Below are 14410 nucleotides of genomic sequence, written 5' to 3'. Positions count from 1 at the left end.
ACCAGAAAGGTCAGTAGTGTAGCATGACCCAAGGTGGTGTGGAAAGCTGATGGTGTATGTTTTGGAGTGCAAAGATAAAAAATCCTGTACTTCTATTGTTGAAGAGCAAGGAAAAACTCATGCATCCCATATCCAGGACAGAGATAGAGAGGAATCTTTCTGTTCTCTCTGGGTTCCCAGATGATTGATGGTACTTTACAATATTGCACTAGGGTTGCCTGGTGTAGATAACGTGTGAGTTCTCTAACTTGTAATGCCTTTCCTCTGAAAACACATTCACAGACATACTCAGCAATAATTCTTTAAGACTCCTTGGGAAAATCTTCAATCCACTCAGAAAGCAAATTTAAACACTGACTACAGATTCATCAGATGAGAAGGTAAATAGGGGCTGGGCCTGAAGAAAAAGAGAAGAGTAGAACAGCAAATTGTCAGAGAAGCTGCATGAGAAGTCAGGAATAAAGTGGATTAGTTAGTCCTGCACAATGATTCCAAAATCTTAAGGAGGAGGATGTTGAAGGAGGTCGCTTGTTTGGTTTCCAGCTACTCAGCCCCAAAATAATCACACAGAAACCGTATTAATTAAATCACTGCATGGTCTATTAGGTCTAGCTTCTTATTGGCTAGCGTTTACATCTTAATTTAATCTATTTCTATTAATTTTCTCATCACCACAAAGTCGTGGCCTACCAGCAAAGTTTCAGTGCCTGTCTCCAGTGAAAGCTCCATGGCATCTCTCTGGCTCTGTCTCTTTTCTCCCAGCATTCCCTTTAGTTTTCTCCACCTAGCTCTGTTCCCCTATAACTCTGCTATAAGCCCAAAGCAATTCCTTTGTTAACCAATGATATTCACAGCATACTGAGGGGAATCCCACATCAGGACGAAGATGGGGGCCAGTAGATTTAATGTGTAGGATGTTGCTGGGGATTTTTCACAGAGGGAAGTGTACACAGAAGTGTCCCTGGTTTGAACAATGACTCAGAAGTAGGGAAATAAAGAAAGTAAACGTGAGGCACTTGCTCAGGAATACTTGGGGTGGTGCAGTGAGATGGCTCAGTAGGTTAAGGTACCTGCCATGCAAGCATGGCGAACAAGATTCGATCCCCCGAGCCCACATAAAGGTGAACAAAGAAAGAAAACCCCACAAAGTTGTCCTCTGACCTACATGGACACACACTAATAACAAACAAACAAATACTGGGAGGCAGAAGAGGTGGCTCAGTTTTTCAAAGCACTTGTTGCTCCTGCATAGAATAAGCACCATCATGGCGTGACTTAGAGCCATTTGTAACTCCAGCTCTGCATGTATATACATGCAGGTGAAACAGTAAAACAACTAACAAAAACAACAACAGAAAAAGAGTGTTGGAAATTTGGAAGTAAAGAAAGCAATGAAAAGGGAGAGATTATGGAGAAATGAGGAAAGTTTTTTTTCTGTCTGGCTAAGATTTGGAAGAAGAAAAATGGCCTTTGGCTATGAAGAAAGTTCTAGAAGGATAGTCTGGAAATTTTGAGAGGATGATGACAATTCATTGGTTAGGGAGAGGGTGTCTTAGAGTTTTTACTGCTGTGATAAACACCATGACCAAAAGCAACTTGGTCAAGAAAGGATTTATTTCATCTTGTAATTCTCAGGTTGAAACCAATTATTGAGGGAAGTTGGGAATTCAAGGCAGGAATCTGGAGGCAAGAGCTGTTGTAGAGGCCATGGAGAAATGCTGCTTACTGGCTTGCTCCTCCTGGCTTGCTCAGCCTGCTTTCTTATAGCACACCAGTCCACCAGCCTAGGGGTGGCACCGCCCACAGTGAGCTGGGCCTTCTCATATTAATCAATGAGGAAAGTGCACCACAGTCTTGTCCATGGGCCAATCTGTTGGGAGTATTTTCCTGATTGAGGTTCCCTTCCAAAATGATGCTATGTCAAGTTGACCTAAACCTACTCTGACAGAGGGCATAATCAAGAACACATTTAAAGGCAAAGCATGGGTACGAAATACGGATCTTGTTTCTCTGGAGATAAAAGTTTGGAAGTTAAAGAGAAATGTTAGAGATATTTGATGAGAGAGAGAGAGAGAGAGAGAGAGAGAGAGAGCACCTAGTGAGTGAGGAGATCCTCAGAGAAAGGCTGGTTTGGAGCAATAAATCCTGCTAGGGCCACTGGGTAAGTCTCCCAGCTTTCCTGACAGCTCCTCTGCAATTAATAACATTTCAGTATCTAAAGACAGTGAGCAAAAGCCAGTATCTCTTTCAGAGCAATGGGCATCCACTTCCTGAAACTCTAGTGTTGTCTGTAATCAGGCTTGGGTATTTCCCAAATGCCCTGAGGGTGTGTACAGAACCTTACACTACAGCAGTCTTTGCTGATTTCATCAGTGTAAGGCTGAGTTTTATCAATTTTAATTTTTACTGCTAACAGATTCCAGGGGCTTACTTACAGCTAACTCCCCCATTCCTAAGTAAAAACACTAGAAAGAGCTACCTTGTGTATTTTGGGGGGGGGGGTGTAATGTGTGTATATATAATCACTTGTGTGGGAGTACATGTGTGTGAAGACATGTAGAAAAAAAAAAAGGAAAAGCCTCAGCCTCCTCTGTTCCCCAGGTGCTATCCACCTTGATCTTTCCTGTGGCTGTGACAGGGTCTCCCTCATCTGACACTCCGCAATCAGTCTAGGCTGGCTGTCTGGCGAGCAAGCCCCTGAGACCTGCTTGTCTCTGCCTCCCCAGTGCTGGGCTTGCAAGCATGCACCACCGCGCCCAGCTTTTTACATGTTTGCTGGGGATAGAGCTCACGTTCCCGAGCTTTATCCGATCAGCCATCCCCCAAGCCCTAAGAACTACTTTCCTGAACAGCTTGTCATAGGAAAATATTGAGAAATTACTGAGCTATGGTGAAAGAGTCTAATACGAAATTTCAAAATTACATTCTTTGAAGATGTTAAGCCGGTTGAAAACCCTCAGCATAAAACCTTCCTATTGTTTCCAACTTCTGAAATAGAACCAAGTGCGAGACAGGTAGTATAATGGAAAGTAACAGATTACTTCTCCCACAGTGACATCCCATTCAGCCTTCTACACAGGATAGTGTTACACACACACACACACACACACACACACACACACACGGAGAGAGACCACACACACACACAATGAGAGAGAGAGAGAGAGAGAGATTTACTGCAGTTATGTGATAAAGTCAGCATTTTGTAATACCAAATATAGGTATTAGCTACTGGAACCTTGCCTCGGTTATCTCTCTTATGAAAGATAATGTGGGAATGCTTTAAACAAATATTTAGTTAAAAATGCAAAAAGGACGGAGAGTGTAAAGCGTAATACAAATGCTAAATAAAGATACTAGATTTCGAACAGCAGGCTCCTTTGAAATAGGGCCTACGGATTCCATCATCACTCTGTTTATGTGCTTTTTAGGCAACTTTCCAGAAGCTCCTGCCCATGAATACCCCTTTGGCATGATATCTATGGCCTGGTAACCAGTAAGAAAGGAACAAGCGGGAGGGTGGTATGATAATATGCATCATAGTATTTCTGTCCGTTGCTTAATCAGCATTTATTGCACACTCACTAGGAGTTATGAAGACTTTGTCTTGGCTCACGTTCCTGGTGGGCTCTCACTTCTGAATGATAGACACACCACAGGAACAGACAGAAGCCTGACGAAGTACGTCTCAAACAAAGACATACAAATAGCCAACAGATACGAAACAAATATTCAACCATTTGTCATTTGGGGGACAAAATTGGCTGTTACCACACTCACGTTAGGAAGACCATTATGGAAAAGGGAAAGAGACGTGTGGGCCAGAACAGGGAGCACACCAGGAGGATGTCACACTGTGACGTCATTACAGAAAAGAGCATGGAGGTGCTCAAAAACCACCGACACTACAACTATTCATGTTCTACCCATACTACATCTCGGTATATACCCAAAGAGTTGAAGACGGTGTGCGAAGATTTTTGCACTCGCTCTTGTGCTTATTGTAGCACCGTTTATAATAGTAGACCTGTGGAATCAACTTGTGTCCACCCACCGATAAGCGAAAAGCTGACATGAACACATAGAGGAAAAATTCAGCTTGAAAAACTGGGAGCTTATTTCATTTGAGACAGTATCATGACCCAGAGATGAAATCCACTCGGCCCCGAATGATAACCATCAAGGGTTCTTTTAGCAGAATCCTGACATGGAAGCTGTGCAGAATGGTGATCATCAGAGGGTGGAGTATCTGAGAATGTGCAGATGTGGGCCAATGGATACAATATTTCAGCTAGACAGAGGAGAGCATGAGTAAATAAAGTGTCTGAAGTAACAGAGTTACCTTCACTCAATCATCCCACTTTGATAAACATATTAGAATTACTGTATAACTTGTGTTTGTTTTTTATTTGTAACAAAAATACCCGAGAAAACAATTTGGACCAGAAGAGTTTGTCCAGGTTCATAGTTTCTGAGGGTTCAGTATTTTTTTTTTCCTGGGCTGAGATTATTGCTCTGGGTCTGAAATGAGGTAGAGCTGGGTAGTGGAAGATTAGGCTGGTCCCTTTAGTATAGGCAGGTCTCAGAAACAGAGCAGGGGAAGAGCCAGGTACAAGATATGCCCTTTAAAGATATCTTCTACTAACCTGCTTATGCTAGTCAAGACTGTGTTCCATGGTTCCCTTCACTACCTATAGTCCGTTCAGCTATGAATCCAGTGAAGGATTAAATCACTGAGCAGGTCAAAGAGAAGCCTCCTGATCTAGTCCCTTCCCCAAATCCCTTACTCTGCAATTGCATTGGAGACCAAGTCTTGAACACACCAGCCTTCCAGAGACATTTTGTATCCGAAGCATAGCATCTGTTAATATATATATTGTGGTGATATTTTGTTTGTAATCTAACAAATAAAGCTTGTCTGAAGATCAGAGTGCAGAGCTAAGCCACTAGCTGGCCTTAGAGGTCAGACAGTGGTGGAGCACACCTTTAATCCCAGCACTCAGGAGGCAGAGGCAGGCGGATCTCTGTGAGTTCCAACCCCCCCTCCCCCACCCCTACATGAGATGGAATCAGTCTAAAAGAGAAACAGAGCTCACATCTTTGATCCCAGCACTTGGGAATCACACACCTTTAATTGCAGCACTAGGGAAGTGGAGACAGGAAGGGATATGACTGGGTAGAGAGAGGAATATAAGGTGGGAGGAGACAGGAGCTCTCGGGATTTAGTCTGAGTACTTATAGAGACAGGATACCCCGTTCGGTCTGAGGATTTCCTAGAGGTAAGAACTAGTGGTTGGCCGCTCTGCTTCTCTAATATTTCAGCTTTCACCCCCTAATGTTTGACTCCAAGTTTTTACTTTAAAGAGTAATTAGAATTTTCAATACACTATGTAATTACCTTTTTCTAATAGCTGATAAATATAATAAACCATGGGCAGTGTCTTTACCATTTTCATTACAACTAAATATGGAGGCCTTTTTCTTGGATTATTCCGTAAAATTGTTAAGTCCTGATCCAACCACCTGTGGCCAGGAAGCCAGGGTAAAAACAAAGGGAATTGCTAAGAGAATAGCTGGGGACAACTGCTACCGATATATTCTAAAATCTGGTTTGTTCTCATTAATTTTCCTCAGTTCCGAGGCTTTGAGATTTAGATCTCCTTTTTAAATTTTCTTTCCTGTTTTACTTATTTAGTGTTTTTATTTTTAGCAGTGCTGGGGATCGGATGGATCCTTTGTGTGGCAGGCAAGAGATCTCGACCGCTAAGACACTTGACTTTGGCTTGTTAGTTTTCAGCCAGTCTCCTAGGCAGTCCAGATGGGTCCTAATTGATCTCTTGATCCTCAGGCCTCGGTGTGACCCAAGTGCTGGGACATCTAGCCCGTTCTTGAAACTATCAATTACATTTCACTATCACAAGCTTTGTGCTAATAACTTCTACAGATGGGTCACAAGAATGAGAATCAGAATTGGAATTAAAGTACTTGGAAGAGCCCTTTAGTGTTATGTAGAACTCTTCTCAAGATGTGGATCGCATCTCTACTTTGGGTTACTCCTGAATGAGGAGGTCATGTACACAAAACAATTGCTAACGGCACACGGTTCTTGATCATCTAACAACCAGAGATGAATTCAAAGTCAAACATTTAGGGCATACATCTAAGCCATATCTGGAAGTACCTGATGCCCGTGTTGTTTCGTGACTTTACTGCAGCCTTGGTTCTAACATCCAGCAAGTGCACATTGCAATGAGTGCACAGCTGCACCATGGAATGTCAGAAGAGGTCGCCTAAAACACCAGAGCTTCGATTTGATGCTGTTGCAGGCTGTGACCTACAGTGTTTTGATAGTACATACAAAGCTTTCTGCTCTTAAATAAGCACAAAGCTATAATTACAGAAAACAAAGAGTTTTCATATTTTACTATTGTCCCTCACCACATAAATATCAAAGTATTTATCAAGTATATCTTTGTATTATATTTTGTTTAAATGTTTAATTTTAAAAATTACCACTTGCATTGCTGTCTTGAGTGTCATAAAATAAATTATCAAATGAATTTTTACTTAGAATTAGGAAAACATTTTCAAGAATCTCTGAAATGTTTCTAAACATATTTCTGCCATTTTTGTAGTACATATTTGTGTGAATTGCATTCGCTGCATTCATGCTTATAAAATTTAAATGTCAATAAACTCTGAAAGTCATGACGCTGCTCTACATCCTGCAATATTAAATATTCAGATGAGATTTAATTCTTGATGTTCTGATCGATAAACAAACCTACTCATTACATTAGTATGCAAATTTGCTTTTATCTTTATAAATGGTATGGCTATAATATCAAAAAATTGTTTTAAAACAAAATTTTTTCTTAATTTATTATAAATAAGTGCTTGATTTATATACCTATTTTATATACTCATAGATCCAAATTCCTATAAAAAAATTGGAGCAAAGATAAGCTACAAGTAAGAAAAGTTTAAGAAGTCCTAATTCAGAAGAAGCTCTAACTGAGCTCTTAAAAGTATCAGTAATAGGGGCTGGAGAGATGGCTCAGAGGTTAAGAGCACTGACTGCTCTTCCAGAGGCCCTGAGTTCAATTCCCAGCAACCACATGGTGGCTCACAACCATCTGTAATGTTATCTGGTGGCCTCTTCTGGCCTGCAAGTATACATGCAAGCAGAACACTGTATATGTAATAAATAAATCTTATATTAAAAAAAAAAAAAAAAAAAAAAGTATCAGTAATAGGCTGGGTGGTGGTGCATGCCTTTAATCCCAGCACTTGGGAGGCAGAGGCAGGTGAATCTCTGTGAGTTTGAGACCAGCCTGGTCTACAAGAGCTAGTTCCAGAACAGGCCCCAAAGCTATGGAGAAACCCTGTCTCGAAAAAAAAAAATATCAATAATAAGAATGTGTGTGAGACCAAATTTACATCCTTGGAATAACATGAAGTACACAATTTCCTAGGCAAACAAAACACAGCAATCACCTGATCACTCAATGCTTATTTAAAAGTAAGACAATTCAGTAAAATGCACAATTTTTAGTATTGTTCACTTAAACAGTTTTTCTAGAAATAGTCATCTTTACCATAAGACTGATGGCCAATCACACACATTGCAACCGGAGGTTCTGAGTTAAGCAGCCAGCGACTATAAAGCCAATCAAATCTAACCGGCCTTAGGGAAATGGAATCCGTGCCCTCTATCTCATTAGTACAAGCTTAAGCCCAGGGAGCGAGCTCTCCCTTGACAACATTCTGCTACCTGGAAGGTGGATGACCCCTCACTCCTGACTCAGATTACTTACTGGGTTCTATATCATTTGTACTAAAATGTGACCAGTGCCTGTTATATTAGGAGGGGCAGAGGCACATGGGTTTTGAAAGAGGCTCAGAAATCAGTTAGCCTGTTTGCACTGTTAAACTAAGAAGAGAATGGAGGCCCCAAAATATGAATGGGCCTGCTCAGTGGGTCCTAGTGGGGGTAGCTCCTGTGGGACAGAACACAGACCTCCTGGACTTCATTCATCCTTGGACATCTTTAAACTAAAGGTGGGGGCACTGGCTCATAGAGGAGGCCATCCATCGCAGGCCTGTGTCCTAAAGGGCAGGACCTGCTTAGTGTTGGGGACAGGAAGTGAAAGTTTCTAACTTGAAAGTTGTGCACTAGCCGTTACAGAACGTAAAGGCAGAGGTTTTGAATGACTGCCACTTGGGAACTCTAGAGAAGCCTCAAGATGTTGTTGAAGAGTGAACGCCATAATTTGGTTAAAATATTTTCCATAGAAAATTACTTTGGCTTCAGCATATCTAGGCATGGACATTGTATGTGTGTGTAGGGGGTATGAATGGATACTTGTTATTTAAAACACATAGAAAAATAAGGAACTGGGGTAATCCCCTTGTTTTGGACATCAGGGGAGTGGTAGGCCTATATCTGAAAAGTGAGTTTGGTATTTTCATGTTCTGGGATGAGGCAGAGTCAGATAAACAAGAGGTAGAGCAGGAGGAGATTAAACGATGCTGGCCAGAAGCAAAAAGTATTCGCCAATTGGCCAGTGAATGATTAGTGGAGCACGGAAGGCAGGGCAAGGAAGCTTCTATTAACATATTGCTTTTCTGGGGAAAAGTGGTCCAATGTACTGATGACGGTACCAATTTACATAAAGAATAAAACTGTTATCTAGGTTCTAATGGCATTTTTGCTTGTCTGTGATGGTGCCATTCCAGGTTTTTTGGGGGGGGGGGGTAGGGGGAGGACAGATTTTAAAGTCCTTATTCTGACAGGTCCTCATTATCTTCAGTATCTCCACTATGTAGGGCTATAACAACTTGAGACAAAGTTTCCACAGTGACTTTGGGAGCAAAGATACAATGTATTGTATCCAACTTCAAGTCATCCCCATTTCTGTTAGCCTACCCGCACCAGGGCAGATTTCCATATAAGGCATACTCTCTAAACCCTTGACCGTAATAGGCTTCTCTGATTGGTTGCCCTTCATAGACTCCTTCTAAGATAATGGGCCATCATACATCCTGGATCGTTCCTTATTGCTAAGGGTACACCTCCATTGTTCCTGCTACCATGGTTTATTACTTAACAAAGTTGCATATAATGTTATTTTTGGGCATCTTTTCATCTGAGGCACCTTGGAGGAAGGGTGGGCGGTCAGGGCAGCAAACATCTACTAACCCAGCCCTTAAGAAGCTGAGTTAAATAATTGCTGTGAATCTAGGCCAACCTGGGTTGCAGTAGAAGACTTTAAACCAAAACCAAACCAAACCAAACCCAAAAACCCAGTGAAAAAAAAAAGACCATTGAATAAAATGCCTATGAACACACACACACACACACACACACACACACACGAAACAGAAATATCACCTAATTTTTTTTTTTTAGAGAATGACTTTAAGATGGAGTTTTAGAAAGAGGAATTGGAAATTTGATTTTCTTGGGGGCAAGGTCTTAGGTTATCACAAAACTCTCGGCCCTTCTTTCGCTTGTAGTCTGCCTTTGGCCATTTCACTCGGTTATTCAAGAGTTGGGAAGAAAAGGGGAGAAGCTGAAATTCCTGTCTGCTAATGAAGCTGTCCTTGCAGCAGGTTGAACTTAACGAGTAAAATCAGTCCTCAGGTGGTGATCTGAGGTAATCAATAGCTCTCACTAACCAGACGGTCCCTGCTGCACACGCCTGAACCAGCCACGGTGTGTGCAACACATGAAGCTTCTTTTACAAACCCATTTAAACTCTGCAGAGTTAGTTAGCACCTGTGTCCCAAAGCACATGTTAAGCTATGTACCTCAATTTGGGAGTTGGAGAGCTGGTCTCTACAGTACCAGAAGAAATGGGTGGTGATGTTTCTCTAGGGCAATTTCACGGGCCTGAGGAAGGAATTTAAGAGTTTATTTTCTGAAGCTAGTTCAAGGAACATTCCTTCAGTGAAAAAAAAAAATTCAATCAAGAATAATCTTACTTTTTAGGGGAAGGCTTTTTAATATGGAATTTCCATCTTTGATATATTTAAGTTCTAGGCCTCGGGTAACAATAGCAGAGAAAGGCCCCTGTACCCTTCATTAGATGCGAAGCAAACAGTACATGCTGGGGGCGGAGCTTTCCTTTACTTCCCCACTGCTTCCCCTTTCTCCTCAGAGAAGAGCTAGTCTTGCCTCACAGTCTCCGAAATCACACGTTGCTGCATTTTCCCCCTTTCCCCTCACAGGAAACTCTCCTGTTGTTATCTACTTATGTATTGCAACTTTAATGACTTCGGATTGTTTTGCCTGCCCCCCGAACCTCGTAGAAAAGGGGAACCGTAAACTCCCCCAAAGCCAGCTTGCAGTCCGTAGGCAGAAAACTGTCAATATCGAAATACAATACTAGCTGGATCCAGATTTGACGCGCTGACAAAGGCAGGGTTTGCTATTTAGGAGAGCTCAGCCATCTTGCCTGAGAACATTAAGCGGGCGGTCCCGTCTTATTGCCTAGGCACTTTATCAGGGATTTCTAAGTTGAGGTAGAACTCCCAGCGTCCCTTAGAACAGAGGCCTAACCCGCTGAAGCTGTCAATAGAAATCCCATTTAGGATGCGGAACGAACGCGCAAGTTTCTGACTTGATTATGCATTCTTCCAGTCTCGAAAAGGGCAAATTAAACTCCGTTGCAAGCTTAGAACTTTATTTCGTATTTTTCTTGACCTGTGGCATGTATTCAGCCCCTGGATAGCAATTGGGATGAAACCAGGGCCCACTCTTTAATGGCTGAACGCACACATTTAGTCAGCACATGGTGGATTCGCTGCTCTGAGAATTGCCTTAGGAAAAAAGTAAAGTGCAAAAGCAGACAAAGAAATCTATAACCTTCTCAGTCTTTCCCATTTGTTCGGGCCGTTCTCCGACCCAGCTCGGAAGCAGCAGCGCCAAGGATCGCGAAGGGATGCACCTGAACCAGTGTCTGCGGGCGGCCGCCTCGGCCGAGCCGCTCAATTGCTGCTTTCCAGCGGCGAAGGCGCAGCAGCAGTAACAGGGAAGCCAGCGCGAGCCTCCCCGGCGGCGGCGGCGGCAGCGGCGGCGGCGGCGGCGGCGGCACCGGCACCAGCGCAGTTTCCCCTCTCCCCAGCCCTGACTCTACGCGCACATGCGCACTGCGCCCGCAGCCCTGGACCATTTGTCAGGACTACTCGTGAGACGGAGAAAAAAAAAGAGAAAATTTGGGGGTAAGAAGCGGCTGATCGGATCTAATCTCTAATTAATCCGCAGCTCGGCCCGTGCCAAAGCCATTCATTGATTTTTTTTCTGGGTGAGGATGAAAGTTCCGAGAGCTAGAGAGGGAAGGAAGCGCACCCTCGTCTTGGGAAAGCGATCAGGGGAGGGGAAGGAGAGAAGGGGTTTCTCCCCCACTTCTCTGCGCCTCTGGGAAAGAGGAGAAAACTTAATCCCGGGGAAAAAAAGTGGGCAAGTGACTCGGAAGCTGCTGGTGGGGGAGTCTGTGGGCATCTCACTCTGAAGTAGTAAGCGCGAGTGCGAAAGAGGAACAAAAGAGAGAGAAAAGAGAAAGGAAAAAATGGGGGGAGGAGAGACTTGTATTTTTTCCTCCTTTTGCGCGCACACGGGGAAGGGTGTGGGGGGCCGTGCGGAAGGGAGCGGGCCGAGGCGGCCGCGTCGGGCTGTCGCCGGCGCGCAGGCGGCGGGATGCGTGTGGGCCCCCTCCCCCGCGCCCCCCCCCCGGAGCTTGTCACTTTGGTCGCTTTTTTGACACCGGGCGCGGGGTGGCGGCGGTGGGGGGGGGAGTGCGGCGCCGCGGGGCTGCGTGTCCGGGGCGGCGCTGGGTGTGTGTGTGGGGGGGGGGGGGGGGACACCGCGGCGGAGCCGCAGCCTCCCCGGGGGGCGCCGAGCGCGGTCGGCCAGGGGCAGGGGGCGCCGGCTTCGGGAGGGGACCGTGGGGACGATCGCGGTGGAGACTCGGTGCGGCGGCGGCGGGAGGACGCCAGCCCCGGCGCGCCGCCCCTGCGGCCCCATCCGCCCGTGTGGCCTTTGTGCCGGGCGCGCACCGGGAGAGCGAGCGAGCGAGCGAGCGAGCGCGAGAAGTCCAAGTACGGGAGACCGAGGCAGTGGGAAAAGAGGCCGGGCCACTTTGCTTCCCGGCTCGGCTGCGGAGAACGGACTGGTTGAATGTGGCAGAGGCGCGTCTCGCCGGCGCGGCCGTGTGTGTGTGTGTGTGTGTGTGTGTGTGTGTTGGTGTGTGTCGGTGTGTGTGTGTTGGTGTGTGTGTGTCGGTGTGTGTGTGTTGAGTGTGAGCGCGAGCCGAGAGGCCTCCGCGACTCGCACCGCGCACACGCACCCTCACACGCACGCACACCCGAGCCGCGGCGGGGCCGGCGGCCGAGAGTTTGCGTGTGCTCTCCCCGCTCGCCACCTCCCCCGCTCGCCGCCGCCGCCGACTGTGGGAGAATTTCCTAGAGATCGCCTCCAATTTCCGCCATTTTGGGAAAGTTGCACGGAAAAAAAAAAAAAAAGAAAGAAAGAAATAAAGCCTCCGCTGGATTTTTTTTTCCCCCTGCCCGAGACAGGAAAGTGCTTTTTAAGGGAGCGCGGCCGGCGGCGCGGGCCCGGCATTGGCGTCCCCGCGGGGAGGAGGGCGCGGGCCGGGCACCCGCGCCGTCGCGGCCGCGTTCTTGTCGGTGCAGCGCCGCCGGTGCGGGAGGGCGGGCGGGCGGGCGTGTGGGAGAGGCGAGGCGAGGCGGCGGGGCTGCCGCGGGGGGCCGCGCTGCCTGCAACTTGTTTACGGTCGCCCGCGGTGGCCGAGGCCGGCGAGCCGGGTCCGCCTCGCGCCGCGTGCGTGCGCCCGCCCGCCCTTCTGCGCTCATGGACTGCTGTCTGGTCCCCGCTCGCGTCCTGGGCCCGGCGGGGCGGCGGTGGCGGCGGTGGCGGCGGGGCGGGGGAAGTAGAGGCCGGCGGGGGTGGGGATCGGGAAGCGCAGGAGCGGAGGCATCCGCCGCGCGCCCCGCCAGCCGCCGACCGGAGGAGGAGGCAAACTTGAGAGAGCGGCGGGCCGAGGGGCGCGCTGGCGGAGGGAAAACTTTAATCGCCTCCTGAGGGTGGAGAAAAAAAAAAAAAACCCAAAAAGACAAAAAAAAAAAAAAAAAAAAGAGGGTTGTGGGATCCGAACCCCCGATCGCGGCCCACCGCACGACCGTGAGAGAAAGTTGACCGGCTGGGCGACTTGCTCCGCGCCCGGCCCGCGCGAGGCAGAGGTCTGTCTGTCCGTCCGCGCTCCGTGATAGCCGGGGTGGGAGATCGAGCCGCACTGCCGGGTCGCGTGGGTCAAGGCTCTTGCCCCACCCTTCCACGGGGACACGAAGGTAAACGTCGCTTTGGTTTCCCTTCTCTGTCCTGCAGCCACCGCCCAGCTTCCTTTTCCTCCTTTTTCCCCGTTGATTTTTTTTCTCTCTCTTTTTTTTGGGGGGGGGGGCGAAAAACGGAGTCTCTTTCCTTATGCAACTTCCTCGGGCGCCGTTTGCACGGCCCTTCCCCCCGCCTTCTGCATCCCTTGGCCCGCTCCTTTGCCATCTCGGGGCCACCGCCAGAAACATGCATTTGAGATCACCCAAAGTGCCCAGGAACAAAAATAGATTTTAAAAAATTGTTCTAAGTTAAAGGAAACTGAGACGAGAAATAAAAACCCGTGTGTGTGTGTGTGTGTGTGTGTTGAATTTTTATTTCGGTTTTCGTAGATGGTTGGTTGTGATGTCTTTATTGGTGTGGGGAGCCCTGGAGGCTTTGTACTGGCTACCTCGGTCGCGTGGATTTTTGCACAAGTTTTTAGAAAAACACTGACTCGAGTAGAGAGCATTTCTCCGGAAAGTTTCAAGTGTAGCAAAATAGTGAGCCTGCAAAACTGGCCGAGGGGGACCTCTAGTGGTTGCACTCATCCTAAGTTCGCGAGGCAGAGAGCAAAGTTTGGCCTTTACTTGTAGCTACGCAGTCGGTTTAGACGTGGAAGTAATTAGAGGACCCGAGTTAGCAGCTAGATGTGGGAACCGTGCTGATCAGAAATAGAAAGTTTGTAAATCAGACAACAATGAATTGGGAGTTTTCGGGCCCTGTGATTTCCGCTCTTTCTTGCATACATTAAAAAAGAAATCCTTTTATTCTGAGATTTGAGATCGGCATACCGTAGATAAGAAATTTTTTTTTATCATTCACTGTTTCCCCCACTCTGAGTCATGACAGGTAGCTTAATTTGGAACGTTAAGGAGAAATCAAAGTAAAACGTGCTTAAAACTGCAAAAAGTGAAAAAAAAAACTTTTTAAATTTGTTTTTTCTACGAGCCTGTCATTTTGTTCTCTGATCCATGTAATTTCAGGTTAAAAAGTTATTCACTAACTTACATATCTACT

The 14410-nt window shown here is 46.4% G+C and overlaps 1 protein-coding gene and 1 long non-coding RNA gene across 13 annotated transcripts in view; one reads left to right on the top strand and one right to left on the bottom strand.

Annotated features, from left to right (window-relative positions):
- Window positions 1-315: 315 nt before the first annotated feature.
- LOC121449143 lies at window positions 316-11056 on the bottom strand. The gene is made up of 3 exons (XR_005974494.1): window positions 10871-11056; window positions 9814-9895; window positions 316-397 (listed from the first exon to the last, which is right to left on the bottom strand). It is a non-coding gene; the product is annotated as an uncharacterized LOC121449143 (long non-coding RNA).
- Window positions 11057-11180: 124 nt separating this feature from the next.
- The window catches only part of L3mbtl3 (L3MBTL histone methyl-lysine binding protein 3), a 113822-nt gene continuing 110592 nt past the window's right edge, over window positions 11181-14410 (top strand). For 7 of the 12 annotated variants that reach the window (XM_041654060.1, XM_041654054.1, XM_041654059.1 and 4 more), the window contains exon 1: window positions 12974-13371. The gene's annotated coding sequence lies outside the window, so the exon portion shown is untranslated. Of the gene's footprint in view, window positions 11227-11915; window positions 12103-12973; window positions 13372-14410 lie in introns of those variants that run through there. The other 5 variants (XM_041654061.1, XM_041654053.1, XM_041654063.1 and 2 more) reach the window with 3 other exon arrangements.

The sequence above is a fragment of the Microtus oregoni genome, unplaced genomic scaffold (assembly GCF_018167655.1).
Source record: "Microtus oregoni isolate MIOR12 unplaced genomic scaffold, Mior012 000006F_ref0000085, whole genome shotgun sequence".
NCBI lineage: Eukaryota > Metazoa > Chordata > Mammalia > Rodentia > Cricetidae > Microtus > Microtus oregoni.
The sequence above is the reverse complement of the archived record's forward strand: the minus strand, read 5'-3'. Positions and strand labels throughout refer to the sequence as shown.